The following is a 12,028-nucleotide window of genomic DNA, read 5'->3' as shown; positions in this document are numbered from 1 at the left end:
TCTTCCACTTGTCATCCTCTGCCTCTCCCTATCACTCACCTTGTGACTTATTATGAATTTGAGGTGGGATAGAAGAGGTGGGTCCAAGGCATATTTGTGAACCTTGGCCCACCAATCAAAGTTCATCCACTGACTGTAGCACCAGCCCTGGGGAGCTTTGTTTAAGTTTTTAAATATAAAGTTAAAAGATTTGTATAATTTCCAATTATTCACAAGCCAGGAATTAAAACAGGAAGTTTCAGTAGAGAGCTCACTCAAGTATATGAGTGTAGTAGCTTCTGTACTGTTCCTTACACACTTGTGCTGGTGTGAGCGAAACATGTTTTAAATGCATTGGCATCTAAGCAATATGGCTTTCAACCCATCAGGAAAACACTATATAACCTTTTCTCAGATTTCCATTATCAATGGGAAGTGGATGATTACCATTATTAACGATTATCAGTATAATCACCAATGAGATATGAAGTGACCACGTTACTGAAGTCATGAGAATAGAAATATGAATGCTTCATATTTTAAAGTGACCTTAATTTCCCATTGAATATTTATGTTCCATTATGTCTCTGTTCAAAAGCCATAGAAAGTAGTGGACTGCACTAGGTCTGCACAAGTTAATTGTCAAAAAATAAGTTGTAGAAAAGGTGACATAATCAGCACACTGATACTATTGGTCAAATATTGGCATATTATATCTGTAGATTTGTCTTTAGAGCAGGCACAATAAAAAGGTGGACCCGGTGTTTGCAAGGTACACAACAGCAGGCTTTTACAAATTGGCAAGTAGTGTCGATAGTATTCTCTGTTTAAGGGAATATGTGTTTAACAGGTAGAGATCAGTTGTTAACAGGCTGGAAGTTACTCCTTTGCAGAACAAACTGGATTTCCCCCCATTCGGCATATGATTAAACCTCATATAGGTCTGAGGATTGCCCTGTATACCTTAACCATAACCATCTTAACACTGAAATAATAAATAAAGACACGGAGACTTGAATTTGGCAGAAAAACTGTTAGCTATTTATTTAAATGAACTAATAACTGCGTGAATAATTAATTTAAAGTATGGTGGCCCGAAAGAACGGCTAAAACAACCCTAACCCATGAACAAAAACCTAACCTATAAAACTGAAGTAAACCATCCAACACACAATAGGTATCCGCTCAACCTCCATCTTGACTACCCACCCGTGAAGGTGATGAGGCTGCCCCCGTGAAGGCGGTCCAGCAGATGTATACCAGTCAACGAAGGTGAGCGCACCTAAAACCAACCACCAAACGACCTCCAAGCAACTTCTTTAATCCAACAAACAGGTAACTTGCCGTTCTTTCCCGCCACAACATAAACGTGACAGTAACTATCACAAAATAGCCAACGAAAACAGCAACAAAAATCACCCCATCAAAGGAAAAGAAGTATTAGAACTCGAGGGCATACATTGAGACTGGAGGGGGGGAGGTTCAGGGGAAATTTAAGGAAAAATTACTTCACAGAAAGGGTAGTGGATAAGTGGAATAGCCTCCCATCAGAGGTGGTAGAGGCTAAGACTGTAGGGCAATTTAAACATGCTTGGGACAGGCATATGAATATCCTTACAAAGAATTAAGGTTAAAAAAGGGTTGAGATTGCCTAAAGGATAAAATAAAAAAGGGGCAGACTAGATGGGCCAAGTGGTTCTTATCTGCTGTCAAATTCTATGTTTCTATGTTTCTATGTAATTAGGGAGGGAGGGTGGAACGATTAAAGCAAAAGAGGCTGACCCAGCCCCCTCACCAAGCTCAAAACCCTTCTGTGCCCACCCCCATCCTTTACTCCCATGGGTTACAAGAATACTCCCATAATGCCTGACTGTCCTGCCCCCAGCCTAATGAGGTTTAGCCCACTCCTTTCCTATTTTCTCAATTCGCTCTACATAGTGGTCCTCATGCAGTCAGGCAACAGATCTGGTTTGAGTTTCAGATTCAAATCTAAGTTGATAAATCCAGCACCTGATATGGGCCTGCTATCAAAATAAAATAAGAAATGCCCTTTAGTAAATCCCTGTCTGCTCTTTTAAAATTGTAGGGCAGAGATGCATCTGGCTGTTATTAATTCTGCAAGCATTGGAAACTAATGTAACATTGGACAGTTTCATTATATAAGTCTTTATTTGGGTTTAATTGCTTTGTTTACATTAGTTAAGATGCACATTTCCTGCATAAAGTTTACCCGGGACGGTGCAAAATGGGACCTATCAATAGTAGAGGTTTATTTCAACCATCTCTGAACATGTATAAAATTCAAGTATTTTTGTTTTTGTGGGTGTTGGGCATCCAGTGACCACCGTCAGAGACATTTATATCTTGCAATCCTCTTACATGGATATTCTAAATTGGGTGCATTAATAAGTACAACTGCCCCCCCTTACTGAGTGAGGTACATAATCTACACTGATGAAGAAGTTGTCAGGGTTTCATCATTATTATTTCTAGAGATGTGCGCCAGACTGTTTTTGCTGGATTTGGATCTAATTTGTGTTCCGGTTTTGGATTTGTATTTGCAATGTTTATTTCTAAAATTTCAAAAAAAGCTAAATTAACATAATTTTGGCCTCTTTTGCTCCTAGAGTATTATTAACCTCAATGACATTACTTTCCAGTATATTTTGACTACATCACAGCTTACAGTATTGTTATCACCGATATTGGCCAAAGGCTGCCGCGAGCTGGCTGGCTACTAAGAGACAGAGCAGTGGCACAAACATACAGCAGTTTATAGCACATCTATGAAACATTGCCACAGCGTACTGGGGTATAGTGTACAGAACAGTGCAAACAACAGATCTATATATATTTTTTTTATTTTTTTTAACTCACAGCTCGGTTTAAACTGGGCGGAGTCACAGGGCTTTGAACAAAGGGTAAAGCGTACTAAACAGTATAAACAATAGATCTATATATTTTTTTCTTATATTTCTGTGTTTGAACTTGCAGCTTGGTTCAAACTGCGTGGAATTACAGTGCTTTATAGATGCACGTGAACAAACCGCATTAAGGTAAAGTGCACCAAACAGTACAATTTACAGCAGAGTAAAGCGCAGCATACAGCAGTGTGCCCCTATAGACAGTCACTATACTGAGCACAGACACTTGTGAGTCTGGAGTCTCTGGACACAGCACAGCTAACACAGCAGAGTACAGCGCAGCATACAGCAGTGTGCCCCGATAGACAGTAACTATACAGAACACAGCCAGTTGCGAGTCTGGAGTCTCTGGACACAGCACAGCCAATACAACAGAGTACAGTGCAGCATATAACAGCATGCCACTATACACAATGACTATACAGAGCACAGCCACTTGTGAGTCTGGACTCTCTGCACACAGCACAGCCAAAGTACAGCAAAGTACAGCACAGCATACAACAGCGTGCCACTATACACAGTGACTATACAGAGCACAGCCACTTGTTAGACTGGAGTCTCTGGACAAGGCATAGCACAGCATACAGCAGCATGCCCCCATAAACAATCACTGTACAGAGTATAGCCACTTGTGAGTCTGAACACAGCACAGCTAATGCAGCAGAGTACAGCGCAGCATACAGTAGTATGTAGCGTGCCCGCATACACAGTCACTTTGCATGTGAATGAATCACACTAAGGTAAATCTCACCAAACAGTACAATTTACAGCAGAGTACAGCGCAGCATGCAGCATGCCGCTATGAACAATCACTATACAGAGCACAGCCACTTGTGATTCTGGAGTCTCTGGACACAGCACAGCCAATAAAGCAAGGTAAGCACAGCATACAACAGCATGCACAGTGAGCCTATACACAGTCACTATACAGAGCACAGCCACTTCCGATTCTGAAGTCTCTGGAGACAGCACAGCCAATACAGCAAAATACAGCACAGCGTGTAGCGTGCCCCAATACACAGTCACTTTAGAGAGCACAGCCACTACAGCAGAGTACAGTGCAGCATACAGCAGCGTGCATGATGCCCCCACACAGTCACTATACAGAGCACAGCCACTGTCAGTACGGAGTCTCAGCACTGCCAATACAGCAGAGTACAGTGCAGCATACAGCAGCGTGCAGGATGCCCCCACACAGTCACTATACAGAGCACAGCCACTGTCAGTATGGAGTCTCAGCACTGCCAATACAGCAGAGTACAGTGCAGCATACAGCAGCGTGCAGGATGCCCCCACACAGTCACTATACAGAGCAAAGTCATTGTCAGTATGGAGTCTCAGCAATACCAATACAGCAGAGTACAGTGCAGCATACAGCAGCGTGCAGCATGCTCCCACATAGTCACTATACACAGCACAGCCATTGTGAGTATGGAGTCTCAGCAATACCAATACAGCAGAGTACAGTGCAGCATACAGCAGCGTGCAGCATGCTCCCACACAGTCACTATACAGATCACAGCCATTTGTGAGTCTAGACACATGACAGCCAGTACAGCAGAGTACAGCGCAGTATACAGCAGTGTGCTTAAGAATAAAATGGCTGCAGCTCCTTATATAGAATCCAAATCCCGTGAGACACCAGTGCCAGGAGGATGACGCTTTCCCTTGAAGTGGAATCCAGAATCCGAACCGGTCATCTCTAATTATTTCCCTATAATTTTCTATTATTCAACTTAAATGTTTTCATTTACAGTGATTCTGGAGTGAATGTGGTGCTCTGTGACATTCCACAGACTACAGAGGACAGATAGTATTTATGTTGTACTATCCTCTTACACATCATTACCCTCTAACTATATCATTTCTCACACATCAGAATATTTTATGTACAGCCCATATTTTACCTGAAGTGAATACAATATGTTTCATGTATGTCGTTGAGGTGATAGCACTTTACAGACCATTTTATTGGATTACTGGCAGATGGTTTCATAACCCCCTTTCTGAGTGAAAAAACTTGGTTCCAATGTCTAGGTCGACAGTCAATATGGTTGACATGGATTAGATTGACATGTACACAAAGTCGACATGGTCAAAATGTCATCAGGTAAAAGGTAGACAGTGCTTAAGTGTTTTGGGGGATTTTCAGGTTTTTCTAACTGTGCTTTATTTACTGTCCACGTGGACTATGATTGGGAATAGAAACCTGTGGCAAGCATCGCGGTAGTGGAGCGAGCCACCTTGCCCAAAGCGCGGTGAGCGAAGCGAGGCGAGCTAAGAAAGTCCGTGAGGGTACAAGTTTCCACTGGTTGTGCTTAGATATGGTTAAACATGCAAAATGACACTCAAAAAAACTTGTGTCGACCGTTGTCATGTTGACCTTTTGACACTGTCGACCTTACCCACCGTCTAGCTTTTAACTGTTGTCATCCTTTTGATCCTATTGACCATATGGAGTCAAGCTAATGATTGTCTATCTAGACAGTGTAGATCAGGCCTGGCCAACCTGTGGCTCTTCAGATGTTGTGAAACTACACATCCCAGCATGCCCTACCACAGTTTTAGCATTCCCTAATAGCAAAACTGTGGCAAGGCATGATGGGACTTGTAGTATTTAGAGATGAGCGGATTCGGTTTTACTCGGTTCTCAAAACGACATCTTATTGGCTCACGGATGTCACGTGTTTTGGATAGCCAATAAGATTCGGTTTTGAGAACCGCGTAAAACTGAGTAAAACCGAATCCGCTCATCTCTAGTAGTATTACAGCTGGAGAGCCACAGGTTGGCCAGGCCTGGTGTAGATCTTCTATAACACACCTGTGCTATACTATCTGTAGACTATAGCACAGGTTGAGTCTCCCTTATCCAAAACACTTGGGACCAGAGGTATTTTGGATATCGGATTTTTCCGTATTTTGGAATAATTGGATACCATAATGAGATATCATGGTGATGGGACCTAAGTCTAAGCACAGAATGCTTTCATGTTTCATATACACATTATACACACAGCCTGTAGGCAATTTAATACAATATTTTTAAAACTTTTAAACAAAGTTTGTGTACACTGAGCCACCAGAAAACAAAGGTTTCACTATCTCAGTGTCATGAGACATGAACTACATAGATAATGTTCATTTATACAAGGACAGCTAACACTTACTAGAATTTGGTCACCGCATTGCAATCTTGGCACTCAGCCAGGTATGGCAGGGAAGGGGATGATACCTAGGCTGAAAATGATCAACCTCCTATATCATGCCACTCATTTCTGCCAACATGCCTACAACACCCAGCGTACTGACCTCTTTGCAAATGCTAACAAGAAAGGAAGGAAGGTACCACTACTGACAAGTTAATATTAGTGCATGTGTGACATAGGGACTGCAGCTCAAGAGTATACGAGGATTCTATACCTCACGTTTTCCTGACTGATATACAGGCATAAGTCCACTGAGATAGGTTTAGGGAGGAAGAATGCATGTGTCGGCATTAACAGGTCATGTAAACATTGCAGGTGTTGTTGTTATACAGTATATTAGGCATGCACAGCCATCATTAGAATATCAGGTCAATGGGCTTCTTGTACAAATGCCCTAAAGTGAATGCAATGAGATTTTATCTTTAAACAATAGTAGCAACTATGAGAAGTGCAAGAATATTCCAGAGTATATATTATTTAATTGTATACTGTATATTTGGGGATCATTTATTATTATTATTATTATTATTATTATTATTATTATATAGGTTGAGTTTCAAATATCCAAAATATTCAGAAATCCAAAATCTTTGGAGCATAACACCTTTGCTTTCTGATGGTTCAATGTACACAAACTTTCTTTCATGGACAAAGTTATTCAAAGTATTGTAAAACATTACATTCAGGCTATGGGGGGTATTCAGTTAGTGCCGTATTATTTTCTCCCATTTTAGGCCGAATTTACATTTAACCTATTCAATGCCTGTGCCATTTTTTCAACTGCCCTCACTGACGATATCACCCATCGGACATGCATGTACGGCCAATGGGCGATATTGCTGCAGGAGTGCAATCGTCAGCGACATAGTGCATACACGTTAGATGATATTGTGAACAATGTATCAGAATCGGATACATCGTCTACCATATTATCCACTATATTGTCTAGTGTGTACCCAGCTTTAGACTTGGGTCCCATCCCCAAGATAACACATTATGGTATGCAAATATTCCAAAGTACATACAAATCCGAAATCCAAAATACTGCCGATCCCAAACTTTTTGGCTATTGGAGACTCAACTTTCAGGTGTTGAATTTGTCAGAATATTACGAAGTATTGAATAACCAAGTAACTGTCACTGCATCACATCATAAACATGTTAGTGCGGAACGGCTGCAGGAAAGATCTAGCATGTGACACAGATAGTAAATACAGAGCCCACACTAAGCCTCTGCCTGCCTCTAATCCCAGGAGTAAAGACCTATAGTGAACCACATAAATAATTGATTCCAAGAAAGATTCTTATTCAGCAATCTCAGCAAGAAAACCAGTTCAGTAATATGTCCCTGCTTGCTACATACCAAGACAGCCAGGTTATAAATTTAAGAGGTCACTTACTTGGAGACTGTAGGAAGCACCTGATCAGTGGCGTGAAATAATCCACTCAGTGTGAGGGAAAGTTGGGACAGGTAAGGAGAGAGGAGGTAGAGCGCGCGGGAGAGCGGGGTGGGGAGAGGAAACCTGACATGTTTGTACAATGTGACTGTGTGTGTGTTTTTTTTTTCTTTTACCTTGCTGGGAGTTTGATTACAGGGTGGGGCATATCTGACACAGGTATGAGAGGTTTGCAGAAGTCTGACTGGCTACCAGGCAGCCTGCACTATTGTGCTTTTCAGTATACGGAAGGCTGAGCTTGCTTTACTGTGCAGCCTGCTAGTTAATGGGATTAGCCAAATGTTGGCACACAGATTAAGATCTTTTGTTTTAAAACTGGAAAATGCACAGATCAGATGCGGATCCATCTTTGACTTCACTATCAGATTCCTTTGATCTTGGTAAATAAAAATTCATTTGATGACATTGCAAATGTCCATATGCGGCCAAGCTATATGAGAATGAATGGTAATGAAATGTAACAATAACCCTGATACTTATTTTTGGATGAATTATAGAAAAATTTAGTCTTGCTTTCATATATAAATCAGTCTGCTCACAATTTATCCAATAACCCGCAGGCTTGGAGAAGGACGTCACCTAACTTATGCAAAATCTTCTACCTACGGATATCAGGGTCTGGCTGTGGCTGTAAAATTATCCCAAACAAGTATTGTCCCAATAGGGCCTGTTTGTTCATTATACGTGCTCAAGTTCAGGTCATGTGACCCCCTGAGCTAGCAGTTTTACTATCCACATGGACTATTGGGAATAGTAACCTGTGGTCAGTGAAGTTGAGCAGAGCGAGCCACCATGTCCAAACCATGGCGAGCTAAACGAGGGTACACCTTTCAATGTTCTGAACAAGGTTAATGATGTTCTGAAGCAGTTTTGTTTTGCTAATCAAGGGGGTTCCATGTTCTGAACTTGAACCCACCATCGCTTAATGACCCACTACACAGATGGAAATGCAATGAGTCGTATGGCCCCTGATGAAGTATCCAATTCGCTGCGGGGGATACTTATCACCAGAGCTATTCAGCATTGCTCCAGTGCAGGGACTGCTGCTCCGAAAAGCAGCTGTCCCCACAATCAGTAACACTGCTACTTGTCTAGCCATGTTACTTACCTCTACCATCGCTACCGTCTGCGCTAGTGTGACCTGAGTTTGGTGTTTATTCTTACAGGCAAACGGCAAAAACTTTTTTCTGAGTTTGCTGAATATCTGGTGGTACTTTCAGACCCGTAATGATGAATGCCATTTAGTGATGGGACCCTATATATGAGGATTATCACACAATGCACGCTATACAACTTGATATAAAATAAACAAAAACTTGACCTATTTAAAACATAAAAAGTGATTTATGTATTGAATGATGCACAGCCTCACTCTTTCCTACATTTTTGCCTTTGCCGGTGTCCATTGGCGGCAAAGCCGAACAGGTCATCTGGCACTCGATGGTCTGATGGGCCAGTCTGGTCCCACAGAGACCAAGGCCGACCTAGCCTCCTAGCCCTCTGTTCGGTTGCCTGGCATACAGAGACACAGCCTGTGAGCCATGACCAAGCACCTTGTCACGCATTCAGGACTATAATGCCAGGGCTGTTACAGAGCCCCAGTCTGTCCCTGATTGGAGAGGTCTGGGTGCAGGAGAGTGTGCATGCATGATAATGCTAAATTACCTATGCCTAATAAGCAGTAGACTATTGGGTCTATTCTTCATTGGTGGCACTGGGGCCCCGCAACCTATAGGGCAGGATGTACCATCCTATTGCGGTACATCCCACTACATATCGCGCCGACACTAATCGCATATATACTAACATGTGATTAGTATCGCAAAGAGCTGCCCTTTGCGATGGCCGCCGAATCTCGGAATTCCATGTAATGTCCCGGGTGTCCATCTGCACATTCGCAGTAATGCATTGGCTGTGGGGTGTGCTAGGAGGTATACGATTGTATCCCTCTGACAGCACCGCTGCGGAAAGAATCCCATAGGCTTCTATATGGTAACGTCTCTGCATCGGAGGGACTTTAGTACACATGGAAAATGAGGTAAGACCCCCAAAATTGTTTTTTTACCAAATTTTCCCGTTAGTACATCCGTCCCATAATGTCTTATCGCTGCATAACTCCAAGATATATATATATATATTTTTTTTTTGTGCAGCCAGGCGAGAGTCTCAGCTCTAATAGGAGCTGGTCAGAGGGAAAAATTTGAAGTTATAGCGGTCACTACCGACTCTGCCACTGTACAGAACACAACTGTGACAGAACAGAGGGGAGGAGTACGGAGGCTTCCAGGGAGGTATCAGATAATCCAATGTCAGTGCTCTACCCCAGTGGTTATCAAACTCTGTCCTCATCACCAGGGTTGGACTGGCCCACAGGGGAAACCCCCAGTGCACCCCACTGCCTGGGGAGCCCACCTCCTCCTCGAGGGATTAGTATCCAGACAGTGCCCTTGAATTCTACATTTAACATTTGTTACCATATACTGCACAGGACTATGCTGTATTTTCTATAGTGCATTTCTATAGTGCGTATTGTTAATCTGGTGCATTATCATGTATTCTTTCCCCAGCAGTATTTACTATATACATTTGTCAAGGGGTCCAGCCCATGCACTCTTTAATGGTTACCTAAGCCTTTGTGGTGGCTGGCCACACTCCTAAATATGGACACTTACCACTGCATGCTCCCGGTGGGCCCTTCATGCCCCAGTCCGACACTGCTCATCAACCCAAACACTTCATGTTTTCCAGGTCACCCAGCAGGTGCACAGGTCTATTCATTACTCACTGACATATTTTAAAAGATCCGCAGATGGAACTAATTATATATCACTTGCGTTTCTGTGAGGAGACCTGGAAAACATACACCGTGTTGGCTCTTCAGGACCGAGTTTGAGAACCTATTGTCTACCCATTCACATAGCGATAGAGTGACTAAAGCTATCTTCAGGTAAATATTGACAATAATGACAGCGGTCTCAGAGTAATGACAATAAACTTGATTATATAAATACATGGCTGGAAAGCTCACAAGCAATAGCAGTCCAGATACTAAGGAAATCCATGCATGATCACAGGAGGATAATTATTACCTCAGTCGGGGCGGGATGTACTACTAAGGGAAAAATACGGTAAAACCCCCGTTTTCGGGGGGTTTACAGCATTTTCAAATGTACTAAGACCCGGCTGCCGGGTTTTCGCCGCCCAGGGTATCGCCATCTTTAAATGGCAATACCCTATAGAAGCCTATGGGCTTCTTATAGCCGGCCGCCGCAACCCACCGCCTCCGCCGCACCCGGAGCAGATGCCGACCCCCCTCCACCCTCCAGGCAGCCTGGACCCGGAAGGTAAACTCCTCCTCCCCCTAGCAACGCAGACGGAGGTCCTTCCGGTTGCAGGGGGGAGGAGGAGGCGCCGGGAACAGCCTGCTGCCTTGTTCCCGGCAGCTGAGAAGAAGGAGAGCCCAGGGAGGTGACGGAGACCCCCCCGCAGACCACCTCACAGGTATCACCGGGGGCCTCCGTCACTGCATTGCGATGTTGATCGCATATGTTAGTACATATGCGATCAACATCGCTGCGATGGGCGGCGAGGGGTGGCGATGTATATTAATACATCCCACTCTCGGTCTTATTCAGCCATCTGTACTGATTGAATCAGTGATATCCCTAATGTCTGGACTGTGAGTGGGTCATGAAGACTTAAATCGCCATACAATAGTATTGTGACTGCAAAATCGTTTGATGTTTGCAGATAATGTAGAGTATGGTGATTTTTCTCTACATTACCTGCTTTCATACATATAAGGGGTAAATTTACTAAAGCATTTAAAAATGAAAAGGGGTGATATTGCTCATAACTACCAATCAGATTCTGTCTATCATTTCTCTATTGCATCTGAGAAAATGATAGCAACCAATCAGATTCTGTCTATCATTTTCTCAGATGCAATAGATAAATGATAGACAGAATCTGATTGGTTGCTATGGCAGCATTACCACTTTTCAATTTTAGATGCTTTAGTAAATATATCCCATAAGTGTCAAGTAGCCCATTTGGCATGTACAGTACCACCCTTTTTTACATCTCCCCCTGTATGTCAATTCTGTGGTAGATTTTCAGACTGGTGAGCATTTAACAATGACTAAAGCTTGGAATAAAAATATGGAATAAACAGTGTCACTTAATACTAACATTCTATGGTAATTTCAAGAAATACAGTAGCTGTGGTTAATATTATAACGGAGAAGAAATTTGATAGTTTATGGAGATACTTTGAATTAAAATTCCATCCAAACATCACAAGGTCGCATTCCTTTGCAGCAGCTATGAAAACGCACAAGTAAATGGGACACGTGATTTCTCCCGCTGCCTTTCTGTTTGCACCTTATATAGTACATTAGTAATCTAATGAGACTACAGATCCCATGTGATGCATCCTGCAGGATATTCTAGCGCTGTGTCA

General features: G+C 42.7%; 1 protein-coding gene across 2 annotated transcripts in view; it reads right to left on the bottom strand.

Annotated features, from left to right (window-relative positions):
* The window catches only part of PAK6 (p21 (RAC1) activated kinase 6), a 174,853-nt gene that overhangs the window by 110,524 nt on the left and 52,301 nt on the right, over window positions 1-12,028 (bottom strand). The window contains exon 1 of one of the 2 annotated variants that reach the window (XM_063947513.1): window positions 7,510-7,626. The exons of the other annotated variant lie outside the window; for it this stretch is intronic. The gene's annotated coding sequence lies outside the window, so the exon portion shown is untranslated. Of the gene's footprint in view, window positions 1-7,509; window positions 7,627-12,028 lie in introns of those variants that run through there. 2 annotated transcript variants of the gene reach the window in all.

Source organism: Pseudophryne corroboree, chromosome 12, assembly GCF_028390025.1.
Source record: "Pseudophryne corroboree isolate aPseCor3 chromosome 12, aPseCor3.hap2, whole genome shotgun sequence".
NCBI classification, from domain to species: domain Eukaryota; kingdom Metazoa; phylum Chordata; class Amphibia; order Anura; family Myobatrachidae; genus Pseudophryne; species Pseudophryne corroboree.
This window is presented reverse-complemented; position numbering and strand designations above follow the sequence as displayed.